Source organism: Pan troglodytes, chromosome 5 (assembly GCF_028858775.2).
Source record: "Pan troglodytes isolate AG18354 chromosome 5, NHGRI_mPanTro3-v2.0_pri, whole genome shotgun sequence".
Classification (NCBI taxonomy): Eukaryota; Metazoa; Chordata; class Mammalia; order Primates; family Hominidae; genus Pan; species Pan troglodytes.
Genome location: NC_072403.2, coordinates 159,640,698 through 159,656,423, shown reverse-complemented (window position 1 = coordinate 159,656,423; position 15,726 = coordinate 159,640,698). Strand labels below are relative to the sequence as shown.

General features: G+C 39.1%; 1 protein-coding gene and 1 long non-coding RNA gene across 2 annotated transcripts in view; both read right to left on the bottom strand.

Moving 5' to 3' along the window:
* Window positions 1-15,726, bottom strand: part of SAMD5 (sterile alpha motif domain containing 5) — a 440,768-nt gene that overhangs the window by 197,360 nt on the left and 227,682 nt on the right. The gene's annotated exons all lie outside the window — the stretch shown is intronic.
* The window catches only part of LOC129144337 (uncharacterized), a 115,466-nt gene that overhangs the window by 13,186 nt on the left and 86,554 nt on the right, over window positions 1-15,726 (bottom strand). Inside the window, exon 2 of the long non-coding RNA XR_008548704.1 lies at window positions 1-15,726. This exon is cut by the window's left edge and continues 13,186 nt beyond it. This is a non-coding gene — a long non-coding RNA (uncharacterized LOC129144337).

Genomic DNA, 15,726 nt, shown 5'->3' with positions numbered 1-15,726 from the left:
TAAGGCAAAAATAAATGCAGTCACCCACAAATTGCTTCCAATTGTATGAGAACTCCTTAAGTATACAGTAAGTAGCTCTAAAAGCAGAAATCTGGATTCCAAACAAATTCCAACATGCTTCAAATTGCTTCTAACATATTTCTTTTCGGAAATGCTTAAGTGCAGAGTGCTGAAGTCTCTAGTTAGCATAGCTTTCTGTGTTCATTCCTGCCTTAACTGAGCCACCAGGAGGTCAGATTCCATAAGTGTGCCATGAGAGGACCCTCTATGGTGTCATCCTCAGTTCCAGAATATGTAAATATAATACAATTTCAGGGAAATATGACATAATTAGAGGCTATTATGCAGCCTTCCATGAGCCCTAATTTGCATGTTTCCAGTAAAAGTACACAGCTCACAGTGAGTACACACAAACTGTCATTTTTTCAATACTATAATTATTACTTGCAAACCTTGAAAAATATCTCTATCAATTCCAGAAAAGGGTTTGTGAGAGATTACTGCAAATGATGATGGAATAATTAACAGTTCTTTCTGCTTTCCAAAAATTTCCATTGTGACAGTATGTATATTGAAAAATTCATAAATATATAAAACATGAACAAAAATTCCTATTATTGGGTTTAAACTTCAAGAGTTAGAAAAATACCTAAGGAAGACTGAGAACTGGTATCACAATGAAACACGATTGCATTATGTGAGGCCTGGTGTTTCTCTGTTGTTTTTGATAAAGACAACAGTTTATTTTTAAAGGCAGAGGTGACATGAGTAAGATTTTGCACTTGTCAGAGGGACATATCAAGATTATAAATTCAGACTTCAAGAACAAGATGCTTATATCTTCCATTTTACCATAGAGATAATGAGGAATAATACTGACATACACATGTACACAAAGATTCTCTGCTCTACAAATATATTATATTCAATTTTATCAAAGAATTAAAAGCATGGAGCCAGGGATGTAACTGTTTTCAAGGTTCTGATAGAATGCTACAATGAGATATAATCAATTGATATTTAATATATAATGAGAGTTTCTATTACTAGTTATTACTATCATATTACCAGATTTTCATATAATTATTTATGTACCATCTTCTATTTATTATATACGTTTGTATTTCCTGTAAGTCAGTTCAGATCTCTTCTGAAAAAAAATGAATATTTCCAAAAGTATTATTCTTTAATCCAAAAAAAGAATAAAGAAAGGTCCTAAGAAGAAGAGAGTTAGCGTCTCACCAGCAGAAACTCAACTCTTTTGCACCTAGTACAAGAACAGGCCTCAATCGTGTGATTAGTGTCATCTGGTTGGATCCATTTTTTTACGGGGGTTAATAATTTCATGTCTTTCAGGATATAAATTCCCAAAAAGTAAACATTTTCTCCAAACCCCTAGAGAGCTACGAGCCTTCGACATGCATTAATTATAACCATCACTGACTGAACCCTGTTTTGTGGTTGCAATAATTCTTTTGGATCCCTGTTGTAAACTCTTAGTGAATCTGTCATTCACTCCTTCAACAAGTGCTTGCTGAGGCTTACTATGTACCAGGAACTGTTCAAGGTGCTGAGGATACAACAAGAAAGCAACCAAATATAGACAATCCCTACACTTCCGTTGCTTACGTTTTACTAGGGGGACAGATGGGGGAAAAAAAACACTACACATAAGTAAACTATATAACATGTTAAACGGGTGAAAGATAAATGGCAAAAAAAAAAAAAAGAGCAAGGAAAGAGGGTGGGAAGTATTGTAGAGCAAGGGGGAGTTGCAATTCTAACTTCAGCAACCAAAGAAGCCCTCATGAGAAAATAACATTTAAGAAAACACCTGAAGGGTCTCGACAAGAGAGCTTTCCAAGAAGAAGAAATGGCCAGTGCAAAGGCCCTGAGATGGGACAAGTCTGGTGTGTTCCAGGAGCAGAAAGGAGATGTGTCGTTGGAGCCATGATGTGGTCATCTGCCCAGCAGCAGCAGCACCCAGAACTCTGTCAGCAATGCAACTTCTCAGATCTACTTTGTCATAATCTAGGGCTGGGTGTGGAGTCCAGCCATCCATAGTGTTTTGTTTGTTTGTTTGTTCATTTTGAGATGGAGTCTTGCAATGTCACCAGGCTGGAGTGCAGTGGCCCGATCTCAGCTCACTGCAACCTTTGCCTCCCAGGTTCAAGCTATTCTCTTGCCTCAGCCTCCCAAGTAGCTGGGACTACATGCATGCGCCACCACGCCTGGCTAAATTTTGTATGTTTAGTAGATGGGGTTTCACCAGGTTGGCCAGGGTAGTCTCAAACTCCTGGCCTCTAGTGATCCACCGCCTTGGCCTCCCAAAGTGCTGGGATTACAGGCGTTAGCCACTGTGCCGGGCCCAGTCATCTGTGTTTGAACAGCTGCCTTCCTTCTCCCATTATCCTGAGCCTCATCAAACTGTGAGAAGCCTGGTCTAAAGCAATGTGTGCAAGGGAGAGAGGTCACAGGAGGGGAAGAGAAAGAAGCAACGGATCCTTGCATTTTTACTCTGAGGAAGAAAAGTCAGGAGACATGTGGCACTGGAACAAAAATAGATGAATACGTATAGACACAAAAACACACATTAAATAATTAATTGAAAAAGAGAGTTACTAGGATAAATTGATAACATAATAACCCAGATTGGGAATATGGAGCCAACTAAGTGAAATACATTATTTTCAGGAAATTTTGTCCTGTATTTGCATTCATCTAAAAAGATGCACATTTTCAATGACCTCATCTGTGATTTAAAGCAGATTTCATATGCTATTTATGCATGTTGACATTTAGAATCAAGCGATGGTTTTGCTTAAGACAATACCTACCTCTCAATATGTTCAAATGTAAATTCTAAGCAGGTAGAGACTGTGTTTTCTAGAAGTTCTGTAAAACACATAATTCTATGTCTCCTACAGGAAAGCTCCCATATGTGCCAATAACCTTGATATATTTTATATCATATAATAAACCAGTTTCTGGCTCATGAGGGGTGTGATACGCATTCAGCAGATAAGGAATAAGAAAGAGGAAAGAAAATAATTTATCAAAAGTCTGAATGACAACAATTTGTACAGTGATGAAAATAAGCGGGTTTTATTTAAGAAAAATCTAATTTCATTGCTTTTTATGTATATATACATCTAGAACTACACTCACGTGCGCATATACACACTACTTTAGTAATAGAACGGAATAAATCACTTTTCTCTTTTTGGAGGTTACAATTTTCTTCACATTAATCTTGCCAAATGAATACCAAGATGCCCTCTTAACTCTTCTATCCTTTATCTTCAGAGTCAATATATCCTCTGAATACAACTCAAGGTTCCTCTGGCTTCTTTGCCATTCACATCTATCATACACTCTAACCCGGTCATATTCCAACAAATGGTTTGGTATAAACTGCTTGAAATGATTCGTACTCCTTTATTCATTCAACCTATATTTACTGAAAACTTATAATATGACATCATCCCCAGCAAGAGTCCTCCACACATTTATAGGATGGTTTCTCTCCCAACAAATTATTACTAACAGGTTGGGCACAGCGGCTCACACCTGTAATCCCAGCACTCTGGGAGGCCAAGGTGGGTGGACCACGAGGTCAGGAGTTCAAGACCAGCTTTGCCAACATGGTGAAACCGCATCTCTACTAAAAATACAAAAATTAGCCAGGTGTAGTGGTAGGCACCTGTAATCCCAGCTACTTGGGAGGCTGAGGCAGGAGAATCGCTTGAAACCAGGAGGTGGTGGTTGCAGTGAGCCAAGATCACACCACTGTACTCCAGCCTGGGCAACAAATCAAGACTGTGTCTCAAAAAAACAAAACAAAACAAAAAAATATTCAGTAACAGACAATATTTCCTATCAAAAACTTGGGTAGCCAAAGAAAGTTATAATATAGAAGCCAAAGAAATACATCTGAAGATGTCAGCAAGTTGAGGTTATTAGCATGAAAATATCATTAAATGTCATTAACCAAAATGCAACTTAGAGAGAAGGCCCTTAGCCTTTAAATCAACAAGAGTCAATAAATGGAGAGTACCTTAGTAGGCATCCATTGACTTAATTGTACTGCCAGATCAAACTACTGATTATGGGGGTCATTCGGGTTGGTTCAACCCATATATAGGGTTGGTTCTATCACTGGCTGAATGCTTCAGAAGTGAAATTTATAATAATGACCCAATGGCTGTTTGCATTAACTCCAGAATTTGCTTTTTTAGGGAATTACTGTCCATCAATGCAATGGACTTCATTTCCTGGTAGAAATGAACAGCAGCATAATATCAGCTGTCATTTTTCCCTTCCTTTCTTTCTCCTCTTCTCTCTCTTTTTCATACATCCCTTTTTTCTCTCCAAGTGAAACTGTGGCCCCACTGTCAAACCAGAAGAGGAACCAAAGAGGTGAAGGAGAACAATTAGTCTTTCTTTATTCTTTTTCCAAGTAAATTTTCTCCACTGGATTGGCCTTATGCATAATAATGATGATAAAAATCACTTATGTAGTACTTACCACCCATGTACTGCTCTAAGTATGTATATACAAGAAGTCATTCAAACATTACAACCACCATATGCGGTGGGCATTATTACTATCTCCTTGGCACAGGTGAGGAGACTAAGGCACAGAGTTTAAGTAACTTGCCCAAGGTCAGATAACTGGTTAGTGGTAGAATCTGATTCTAATCCAAATGACCTGTGCTCCTGAACGATGAATGTGCCACAGTCTGTCCCTTCCACCACACACATACCAAGAGACTGGTCTCCTTGAGTAAGGGACATCTTTTCCCCCATTACATGGTGGACTCCATTTCAAAGGCTCTTCCCAACCAGACTTGATAATTGGGATAAATCCGCAATTTCTGAACACTTACCAAGGTGAAAATATAATACTCTTAAGTAATTACATGTTGTATTCAACTGAGTTGGTGAGAAACTTTGGCTTGATGAGTGAGGTTTTGCCCTCTAGATATAAAGAACAACTTGTCTATTGTGACTAAGTCAGAAGGGCCAGAATTGTTCCCACCAACATGTAGGGAGAGATATATTTTCCAAAATCCAAGCATGATTCCTTTGATTTTTGTCTTCTCAGAAAAAAACAATTACTTTTGGAAACTTAATAGCTATTTGAAAATGACAGAAAATGGTATTAAAATTAATGGAAAATACTAAAGACAACCAACGCAGCAGCTATAAGAATTCAAGAAGGAATAGAACGGAGTTTCTACCTTCAAATGGCTGATAAATAAAGATAATAAAACAGGTTTATCGGCCTAGGGAACATGGTGAAACCCAGTCTCTACTAAAAATACAAAAAAAAAATTAGCCGGGCGTGGTAGCGCGTGCCTGTAGTCCCAGCTACACGGGAGGCTGAGGTGGAAAGATTGCTTGAGCCAGGGAGGCAGAGGTTGCAGTGAACTGAGATTGTGCCACTGTGCTCCAGCCTCAGTGATAGAGACCCTGTCTCAAAAAACAAAAAGACAGGTTTTAAAAAATCATGGCATGGCAAAATTACTACAAGAATGGTATAAGTCAAAATTTAGAAGAGATCATATCCAATTGAGTGAAGTCAAAACAGTGTTTGCCCCCATCTTCACCATCCCCATTTAATTCAGCAGCAACCTTGTTGCCTTCATGCCCTGAACAACATCCTGCCCCTCCATTTGCAGGGCCAGTCCCTCAGGGCCTAGACCACTCACTTCAGCCTCACAGAACTTCCAGCCATGTTTTTCACTGTTCTAGCAATCCCTGCGGTAGCACTTCCCAAAAAACATAGATAAGGAAACACCTCTTTTTCCTCATATTCAAATGTTGTGACACAGTGCTCACATGTCCCACAGGGATTCTTTTCTTCCAGCAAACGTCCCTGACCCATTCAACTACTTCCTAATTTCCAAACTTGACATTACCTTTAGTGTCAGCATCCCTCTAAAACACTGGTACCCAGAGGAGAAGAGCAGGCATTTCTTTTGACATGATATTTAACAGCCTGTGACTGTTACTGAACATGGTCCTCACGGGTAGATTGAGGGGGTGTGTTACTTAAACCCCTGAAATCCTGATAGAGTCACATGTGTTACAGCCCATGACCTAGTCTCAACTCCATCATAAAGAAAATGAGCCTACTTTTGGATGCCTTATTTTTGGCAAATCCAGGCTGCCGCCTAGTGACCCCTGCTTTACGTTCGAGATGTTTAGTAAAACATACTAGTCCTTGTATTCCAGGCTACCACTGTGCATATTAAGTACCAACCCATAGTTTTTGAAATCCACCTTTGCCCACTTTTGGTTCCTTAAATGTCTTCTGAGACCTTCCATGATAGTTTCTTGAAGACATCGGACTGGCTATGAAGACATATCTGTAAGCCTTTTCAGTATCCTTTGACGTCATTTAACTAAATTTGTATGCTCTCTCACACTGCTTTCTCATCTTGGATTTCCACTTTAACTCTAATTATTTTGGCATTTCTAGTCTATAGATTATTCTCCTTGACAAAGTACATGAAAGTGAAGTGGAAAGTAAGTACCATAAAATCTGTAAACTTGAACCACTAAGGCCTTAGAAATAATCTAGCATGAGTGTGTGCAATCAACACACAACAGAGGAGCAAGGAAGTCCCAGGTCACCTCACCTACACTGTTGTACTCATTCACAGCCATCCCTGAATTATATAGGACACCAAGGCCTCAGGGAGTCTGAGCAGCCCAGGAAACAGCTTCAAATTTTTCACTCCACTCAAAAGAGGAGGAAGGGAGGGAGGTAGTCACGAAAGACACAGTTCTAAACATTCATTCTGTGCCCAGCACTGAGGATCCAGAGGAGTGAGCTTCTTCATCTGATCCCTTCAAGGGTCTCTGTCTTCAAACTACTCATCCTCACAACCATCCAGTGAAATAGGGATGGAAATAGCAATTTTTACAGGCGAATTGAAGCTCAGATAAAGAAAGTAACTTGCTGGCTGGATATGGTGGCTCACGCCTGTAATCCCAGCACCCTGGGAGGCCGAGGAGCGCAGATGACTTGAGGCCAGGAGTTCGAGACCAGCCTGGCCAAGATAGTGAAACCCCGTCTCTATTAAAAATACCAAAATTAGCCGGGCATGGTGGTGCATGCCTGTAATGAGCCTGTGAGGTGGAGGCTGCGGTAAGCCTTGTTCCCATCACCATAGTCCAGCCGGGGTGATAGAGGGAAATCCTGTTTCAAAAAAAAAAAAAAAAAGAAAGAAAGAAACCTTCCCAGAGGCACACAGCTAGTACAGGAGCTTTTCACAATGCCTGGCCTACTCTCCTAAATCACTAGTGAGACACAAGATGGGTGTAATTAACATGTAATGCACCTGGACAGTGTGCACTTTGTGAAAACACTGTTTGTGAGAATGGCACTCTCCTGGTTTACCCACTCTGGATGGACAGCAGTTCTCAGGAGCAGATTTGTCTGATGCAGACATCTATCCCCTCTGGAAAACAGACTGCTGAAGAGCAAAGATTGGGCCCATATTATCATCTGTTAAATGGGTATAATAATCGGACCTACCTCATCAAGTTGTTGTAAAGATTGAGACAATTCATCTAAAGCACTCTGTAAATATCAGACATCATTATTAAGAACTCTGAGAATAGTTTTTCCAGTAAAGACATTTTTTTCCATTAAATTCTTTTTAACTATGGAAATTTTCAAACATATAGAAAAGTATTATAGAAAGAATGGCAGACTGAATCTTCACATACCCATCTCCCAGCTTCAATTTTGACACTCATGAACAATCTTATTTCATCTATAGTCACACTCACACACACACAGGCACACACAGTTATTTTGATCAAATTCTAGGTGTAATTTCATTTGTAAATATTTGTGTATATAGCTCTAAAATAGAGGAATTTTGTTTTTAAAAATCACAAGAATACTATTATCACACTTAAAAATTTTAATGGCAACTGCTTGATATTATCAAATATACAATTGACGTCTCTACTTCTCTACCATCTTATAATTGTTCTTGTTACAGTTTAGTTAGGGTAGGATCCAAGTAAGCCTCACACCTGGTGATTGCTGGGTCTCTTTTACTGATCGATTGATTGATTGATTGATTGTGAGACAGAGTCTTACTCTGTTGCCCAGGCTGGAGTGCAGTGGTGCGATCTCAGCTCACTGCAACCTCTGCCTTCCAGGTTCAAGTGATTCTCCTGCCTCAGCTTCCCAAGTAGCAGGGATTACAGGCACGTGCCACCACACCCAGCTAAATTTTGTATTCTTAGTAGAGACAGGTTTTCACCATGTTGGCCAGGCTGGTCTCAAACTCCTGACCTCAGGTGATCCACCCGCCTTGGCCTCCCAAAGTGCTAGGATTACAGGCATGAGCCACCGCGCCCAGCCTGGGTTTCTTTTAATCCACAGCCTTCCCCTTTTCCCTCCCTGTTTCTCCCTTGTAGTTTTTTTGGTTGAAGAAACTAGGTCATTTGTTTTCACCGATATAATTTCCCACAGAATCCTGTGAGCTATATAAAAATCATTTCTCTTTCAGTATAAGCAATTCTACTTTCCTTTCTTTAGCTCAAGAGTAATTTTCTGCTTATCATTTGTTACACTTTTATCCTTGTATAAAAAGTTTACTTGAGAAATAGTTATATTTATTTTACTTAGATAAGTATGTATTTAGCATTTACTATGTCTCAGGAACTATTCTCATTTCTTCACAAATATTAGTTCATTTAATTACCATAATAATATTATCTTCTTTTTACAGATGTGATGTCTAAGACTCAGAGAGGTTAAGTAACTTACCTAAGGTCACACAGCTAGTAAATAGGCAGACAGCTCTATTTAGAAACTAAGATTGAAAGAATATTAAATGTTCACTTGATCTAACCATTTTTGCAGTCAGTGCTGTACAGCTGAAAAGGCACTGGACTTGGGTTTTGAGTTTGACTATTCCATACATTAGTTACGTGACTCTGAGCAGGGTATTAAGCCTCTCTGCTTTCTTGATATACAGTGAGCATTTAATAAACACTAAACATGAAACCCACCCAGAAAGCCATTTCAAGGGCTGTGAACTCCCTTTTTATAAATTTCACCTTATAATAAACCACGCCAGTTAAGAATGCTGTAGACAGACTCTATTAAGTCCCAAATCTTTGGGCAGTTTTTCTCCAGCATTCAGTTATGAATATTACTTATGAATTAACATTTACTAAGTGGGGACTTTGAGTAACAACTAAAATGCCTATTGTGAATTAATTGCAGGATGGGTTAACTGGATTAATTAAAGAGATAACAATTGTCATCTGATAAAAATACATAAAATATTGTGTTAAAACATTCAAGAGATGAAAAAGCAGACAGTATCAGTTAAAATTATATGCATTTGCTTCAAATAAAATGATTGAACTTTAGAAGATAAATTTCCTATTTAATATATTTAATACAAACAATCTACAGTATGTGAATAGTTGAGGAGTAGTTACAACTTTTTTTTTTTTTTTTTGAGACAGAGTCTCGCTCTGTCGCCCAGGCTGGAGTGCAGTGGCACGATCTCGGCTCACTGCAAGCTCCGCCTTCCGGGTTCACGCCATTCTCCTGCCTCAGCTCCCTGAGTAGCTGGGACTACAGGCGCCCTCGCGCCTGGCTGATTTTTTGTATTTTTAGCAGAGACGGGGTTTCACCATGTTAGCCAGGATGGTCTTGATTTTCTGACCTTGTAATCCGGCTGCCTCAGCCTCCCAAAGTGCTGGGATTACAAGCGTGAGCCACTGCGCCCGGCCTAGTTGAGGAGTAAATGGACTGGATTAAAGTTAAACCATAACCCCAAATTCAGGTACAAATTTATTATTGATCTTATTGAGCTTGGGTGTTAGCATTCCCAGAACAATTATCTCTAATAAATTGAAGTATGTGCTCAGATTACTTTCATAAATTGATGGGTTGTCAAAATAATGGAATATATGGTGTTCTTTAAAAATTCCCTTCAAATTTAGTTTTACAGTAATACAGCAATTTAGAGAACAATCACCTTCTTGTACCTCCACATTTTAAGATTTATTTCAAATACACTTTCACATATAAAGAGAGCACCACACAGTGATAGCCTCTATGTACAACAAGTAAAATTAATCATTTATTATTTTTCTACTTCTAATTTTTCTTTAGGAAAATAATAAATAAGAAGTTAATTCCTTCCTCAAGAGGGAAAATCATTTTTAGTTGCTCATTTGTCCTTTAGAAAACCCTGCAGAGGTGATCAAGGAGAAACTTCATTATCTTAATCTTCGGGAAGCCTCTGTTACATTCCAATGTCCAACTGTCCAACTTCGTTAGTTCTTAACTGGATAGAGTACTGCCCCCTTCAGCCCATGGAGAAAGGCAAATGCCTCCTTCAGAGTCTACCTAATGCTTTCTCAGATAAATAAGCATGAAGAAAAGTCAAAGTCCATTCTAGCTCTAAAATAAGGAATGAAATGTTTTCCTGATATGATTTTTTGTTTTCATCTGATAATAATTTTATATATCACAGAAACTGCATGGTACGTACATCCTACCAGGATAGCCCCAGGATAATTTTCTTAAAACATGCAGGTCACGCGAAGATTATTATTGGTTATTTCTGCAGTACAAGGGAAAGAATCATTTCAATTCAACAATCAAACACCCAAAGCGACTCAGAGGCCCATAGCAGGCAACGTCCACTGCATGTAAAGGAAAAAAAGCACAGACACAAACACACACAACACAAACACACACACACACACACACACACACACACACACACACACTAGTGAACATGCTCAGGGCAAAAGACCACTTAGGCCAGACAAAACCAGCCTGCAACTGTTTCATAATACTACCACAATTTTGTTGTTATTACATTTTTGCACATATAAAACTCATATTTTTTTAAAAGGATATTCATGACACAAACAGGCCATGGTCACTGACTAAAATAATTTCTTAGGTTTTAGATATTTCAACAATATTGTCAGTCTTTGCATGTTGAATATGGGTTGCAAACTAGAAATCATGAAACTTTTTATTTATTTCTTATATAAACACGCAGAGGGGAAATAGACATGGGTGGGACCTAGTTTTGAAGTGCCTAATAAGAAATATGTTTTTCCATATATTCAAGGTTCTTACTAAACCTCTTCAAAGAAATGGCAGCATGATGAGCTTTGAAAATGTGAAAGAAAAGAGCAGAGAAGGAGGGCCCCATGCACACACACCCGAAGAAGAATTGTGTTTCATGGTAACACACTACCCTCAGGTTCAGACCACACTCAACCTGTTTTTCCATATATTCAAGGTTCTTACTCAACCACTTTCCCTTCTGTGGGGTTGTGATCAGAAGCCTCTTACTGTTCCTACCCTTGGAAATGGCGCATGGGATACCTGCCAACAACACATACGCACTTCATCATGGACAGCAAACACACTCGTCATTCAAAACCAGCATTCACAGGAAAGCACCGTGTCTGTTTGCCTTTTTATGTTAATCCGCATGCAACATATTTTGAAAACAGATACACTTCAACAGTTCAGAATATGCTAGTACTAATAAAACCAACATGTTAAATGCTGAAGTAATTGCTCAATTCAGTAAAACCCCTAGACCCTCGGCAAGCAAATGTGAAATTCAAGAAAATTTTAAATGATTATCTCATCAAAGACTTTTGTCTTTGTTTATCAAAGACCCCCCAGGGCAACAAAGAATCCTGGGAGGGGGTGGCTTGTTCAAGGGTCACTGTATGTCAACGGCTTCAGGAACTTGGCACAGTCTGGAGACTCCCAGCAAAGAAAAATGTTTCCTCTGGGGAGCTCCTTCTTGGGTTTCTCAAACCCCTGGTTTGAAAACTAAGGTTTCATCTCTTTACCTCTAGTAGATCTAATGTCCATATGTCTTACTGTAAAACCAGGACTTTGACCCAACCCATGATTAACTTGCCTTTCAAGAAGTATCTGAGACACAATACCAGAGGCGCCATTCCATGGTGAATACTTGAATGTATACCTGAAGAAAAAGTCTCTTGTTTCAAAAATTAAACAGCACACTTAACACAGTCAATTTTGAATCCCAGCCTGTATATTCAGGTCATGTCAGGTTTCTCCTAGTAATGCCAACTGCTTTGGCAGTTAACTAGGAAACAACAAGAGAGAGGATTGGTCAGAAGTTAATGAAGCTTCGTGTGTATGTTTAGCCTTGATGCTAAAATTCCCATATAGACAGGGAGGGTCACATGGTACATTATGCAATTCATTTGATCTTGTTTACTTATTTATATATTTCTATTTCTTTTATTTAAAAAATTCAACTAGGTATTTAGGGAAAAAGGAGCATTTTAAGAATGGCCTAGTTTTTCCTGCTTTCATTTGTACATCTGATAATATATTCTGAAGCAAGAGCTGAATTCCAGAAAGGTGAAGGAATAGTATGGCAAGGTTAGGCCTGTGTGATCTGTGATCCAAAAATGTCAGCCCATCGTGCCACAGACAGGGAGTGGAGGCACATGTCTTCACTGAAAGGAGGTTCTGTTTTAGCTGAAATGAAGCAGCTGTTCACATTGGAATCCTATGCGTAGGTAACTTGTAGTGAAATTTAGGTTTAAGAAAGAAATGTAGTGGGAAATCAATTCAAACACAGCCTAAAGCTCATCTGGCCTAGTGTTATCTTCAGAAAGGCACTTTTATATCACATAGGAATCTTTTTCAAAATACTCATGTGTAGCTCTCACCCCCAGATATTTGAGCAGTAGAGAACCATCCTATTGTTCCTGATGCATATCTCTGGGTAGCTTACTTATTTTAAAGAGGCAGCGTTGCATGACAAAGGAATAGTTTAAAAATGAAGCAAGTCATAATGTAATAAATGTAAATATTTTAATATAATAATGGATAATGTAAATAATTTAAAATAGTATATAAATGGTCAGGTGTGGTGGCTCATGCCTGCAATCCCAGCACTTTGGGAGGCTGAGACAGGCAGATCACGAGATCAGGAGTTAGAGATCAGCCTGGCGAACATGGTGAAACTCTGTCTCTACTAAAAATACAAAAATTGGCCGGGCGTGGTGGCATGTGCCTATAGTCCCAGCTATTTGGGAGGCTGAGACAGGAGAATTGCTTGAACCCGGGAGGCAGAGGTTGCAGTGAGCTGATATCATGCCACTGCACTCCAGCCTGGGTGACAGAGCAAGCCTCCATCTAGGAAAAATAAAATAAAATAAAATAAAATAATACAAATAAAATTAACAAGTATAAATAATTTAAAATAATGTATCTAATTAATGTGAATAACAAACTAACATAAATAACTGCCTATTCAAAAATGACTTTGCATCTATTTGATTAGTAAATCACCCATTTTCTCTTTTTCCAGAAAAAAGAATGACAGTACTAAAAATCTCTTTCCATTGATCTAAAAAATTGGTACTATTTTTGTTTTTGTGTTGAGACAGGGTCTCACTCTGTGGCCCAGGCTGGAGTGCAGTGGTGAGATCTCTGATCATTGTAGCCTTGACCTCCTGGGCTCAGGCAATCTTCCCACCTCAGCTTCCCAAGCAGCTGGGACTACAGGCACATGCCACTACGCCTGGCTAATTTTGTTTTTATTTTTGGTAGAAATGAAGTCTCACTGTGTTGCCCGGCTGGTCTCAAACTCCTGGGCTCAAATGGTCTTCCTGCCTGGGCCTCCCAAGGTGCTAGGATTACAGGTGTGAGCCACTGTGCTTGGCCAAAAATTGATACTATTTATAGTGTATTAAGTCAGTTGCTATTCAAATATTCTTTGGCAAAAAATAAAACTAGGATCCAGGGCTTTAGTAGCGCAGAGTCACTCAAGTTTTGGATTTGTGCATGTTTGACTAGGCTCAAGGAAAACAGAACTAGAAACACTGCCCTGCACTGTCTGAAGGGAAACCTGTCTTGATTACTGTGATGCTTTTTCCCCAACACCATCCTAGACAGGCAGAGCTCTTAAATGGTCAGGTGATCTCCCGAGGAAACCACTAATGAAACCACCAAGGATCTCAGTTTGCCCCTCCGGGTTTTCTCACAGGCTCCAGGCTGACTTTGTAGTTCTCTTAAACTGGCAGGTGGCCCACAGGATGAGGTCTGCTCGTGGGTGGGGGTGTGTGGTGTGCTTTTCATAATATGTCAAGGAAAAGGTTTTGAATTATTTCCCAGAAATTCAAAATCAAGAGATTTCACATATAAATATCCAGATTAATGGCTTCTCTTTAAAACTTGGAAGCTGTACCAACTGTGGGCAGTCAGCCACAGTCAGGGGTGGCCAGACAGGTCTCTGTGCTCAGTTTATGGTTTTTCATCCCAGGCATTACCTTGTTTGAGCCTTGTGAACTCTGAGTTTGTGAAACCTGCAGATAGACATCTGGATGCATTTTTCAGGCCCCTATGTCAATTACTCCACCCTCTGCTATGAAAATATTCAAAACTACAATCACTAGTTTATATAAAATATGTAGAATAACAAGCTCATAATGAAGCCAAGTATTCCAGCCTCAACATGCATTTGAAAACATTTTTCTCCTTTCTTGCTTTCAACCTTGAAACATACTTTGAAACTCTTAATTTCTCCCTTTCACACCAGGAACTTCTGCGCACAGTGCTTGCTTATCTGATTATGTGCTTGCTTAGAAATTCCAGAGATCAATTTTGAAACGAAACAGGTAAAGAAACCAAGTGGCAGAATCCTCCCACTTAGAAGGAGTATGAATAGTTAGCTCACCACTCTACGGCCCAAGTCAGGATGACACCAACCCAACAGGCAATTACTCAAGATAAACATCGGAACTAGACATGCAGACCTGCGCCTTCCTGCACCACTACCATATATTTCCCATACCTTTTCCTGCCAAAACCCCTTCACTCAGCCCAAAAGGCAGAGATGGCTTCTTTGAGGCAGAAGCCCGGCCATCTCCCATCTGCTAGCATTTGATCAATAAAGTTGCCTTCCTTTCCTTTCACCATGCCTTGCTTCTCATGTTTTTGGTCTCTGAGTGGTGAGCAGCTGATTACTGGTTACAATAATAACATCTCAAAAGATCTTAACTGTTATTGTTTTGATCATATCATAACCCCTCTCTTTATCCTCCGTAACTTATACATTCCTTTCTGTATGTTTTTCTTTTTTCTCTTCTGGAGACTAGATTAGGAAATAACCAATGTCCTGGCTTGTGCAGAAAACATAAGTATACACATTTATATACACTGTAAGACTGAAATTTGAAACGTGTGCATGTGTATGTAATATATATATATATATAACATGGGAGAGGCTGGTTGGGAGAATTGGGATGTTTAACATTCCACTCTATTCCAGCCCAGGGGCAAAAAAAAAAAAAAGCCTTCAATCTTTGTTTCCTTTCCAAGCCTATCCTTTGTGGTACTTTAAACATCTTTTCCAGGATTATTCTTATTTTAAAACTTCAGTTCTAAGGATATGTACTGAAACAAATAACTTAAATGGATCACTGTCCCAAAAGGAGGACCTGCTTTTTATTTGGATGTGCCATCATACAAACACTGCCTTCAGTATTCTGGCAAAACAACACACAATGGAGGCAAAATTATGTGTCCAAAGAAATGTCAATACATCTTCTTATAGTCATCCTGTAATAGCGTGGGATTGAGATGATTAAATTCACAGCTCCAATAAACAGCACGCAAATTACTTCTTGAAGGTAGCGGCATAATAATAC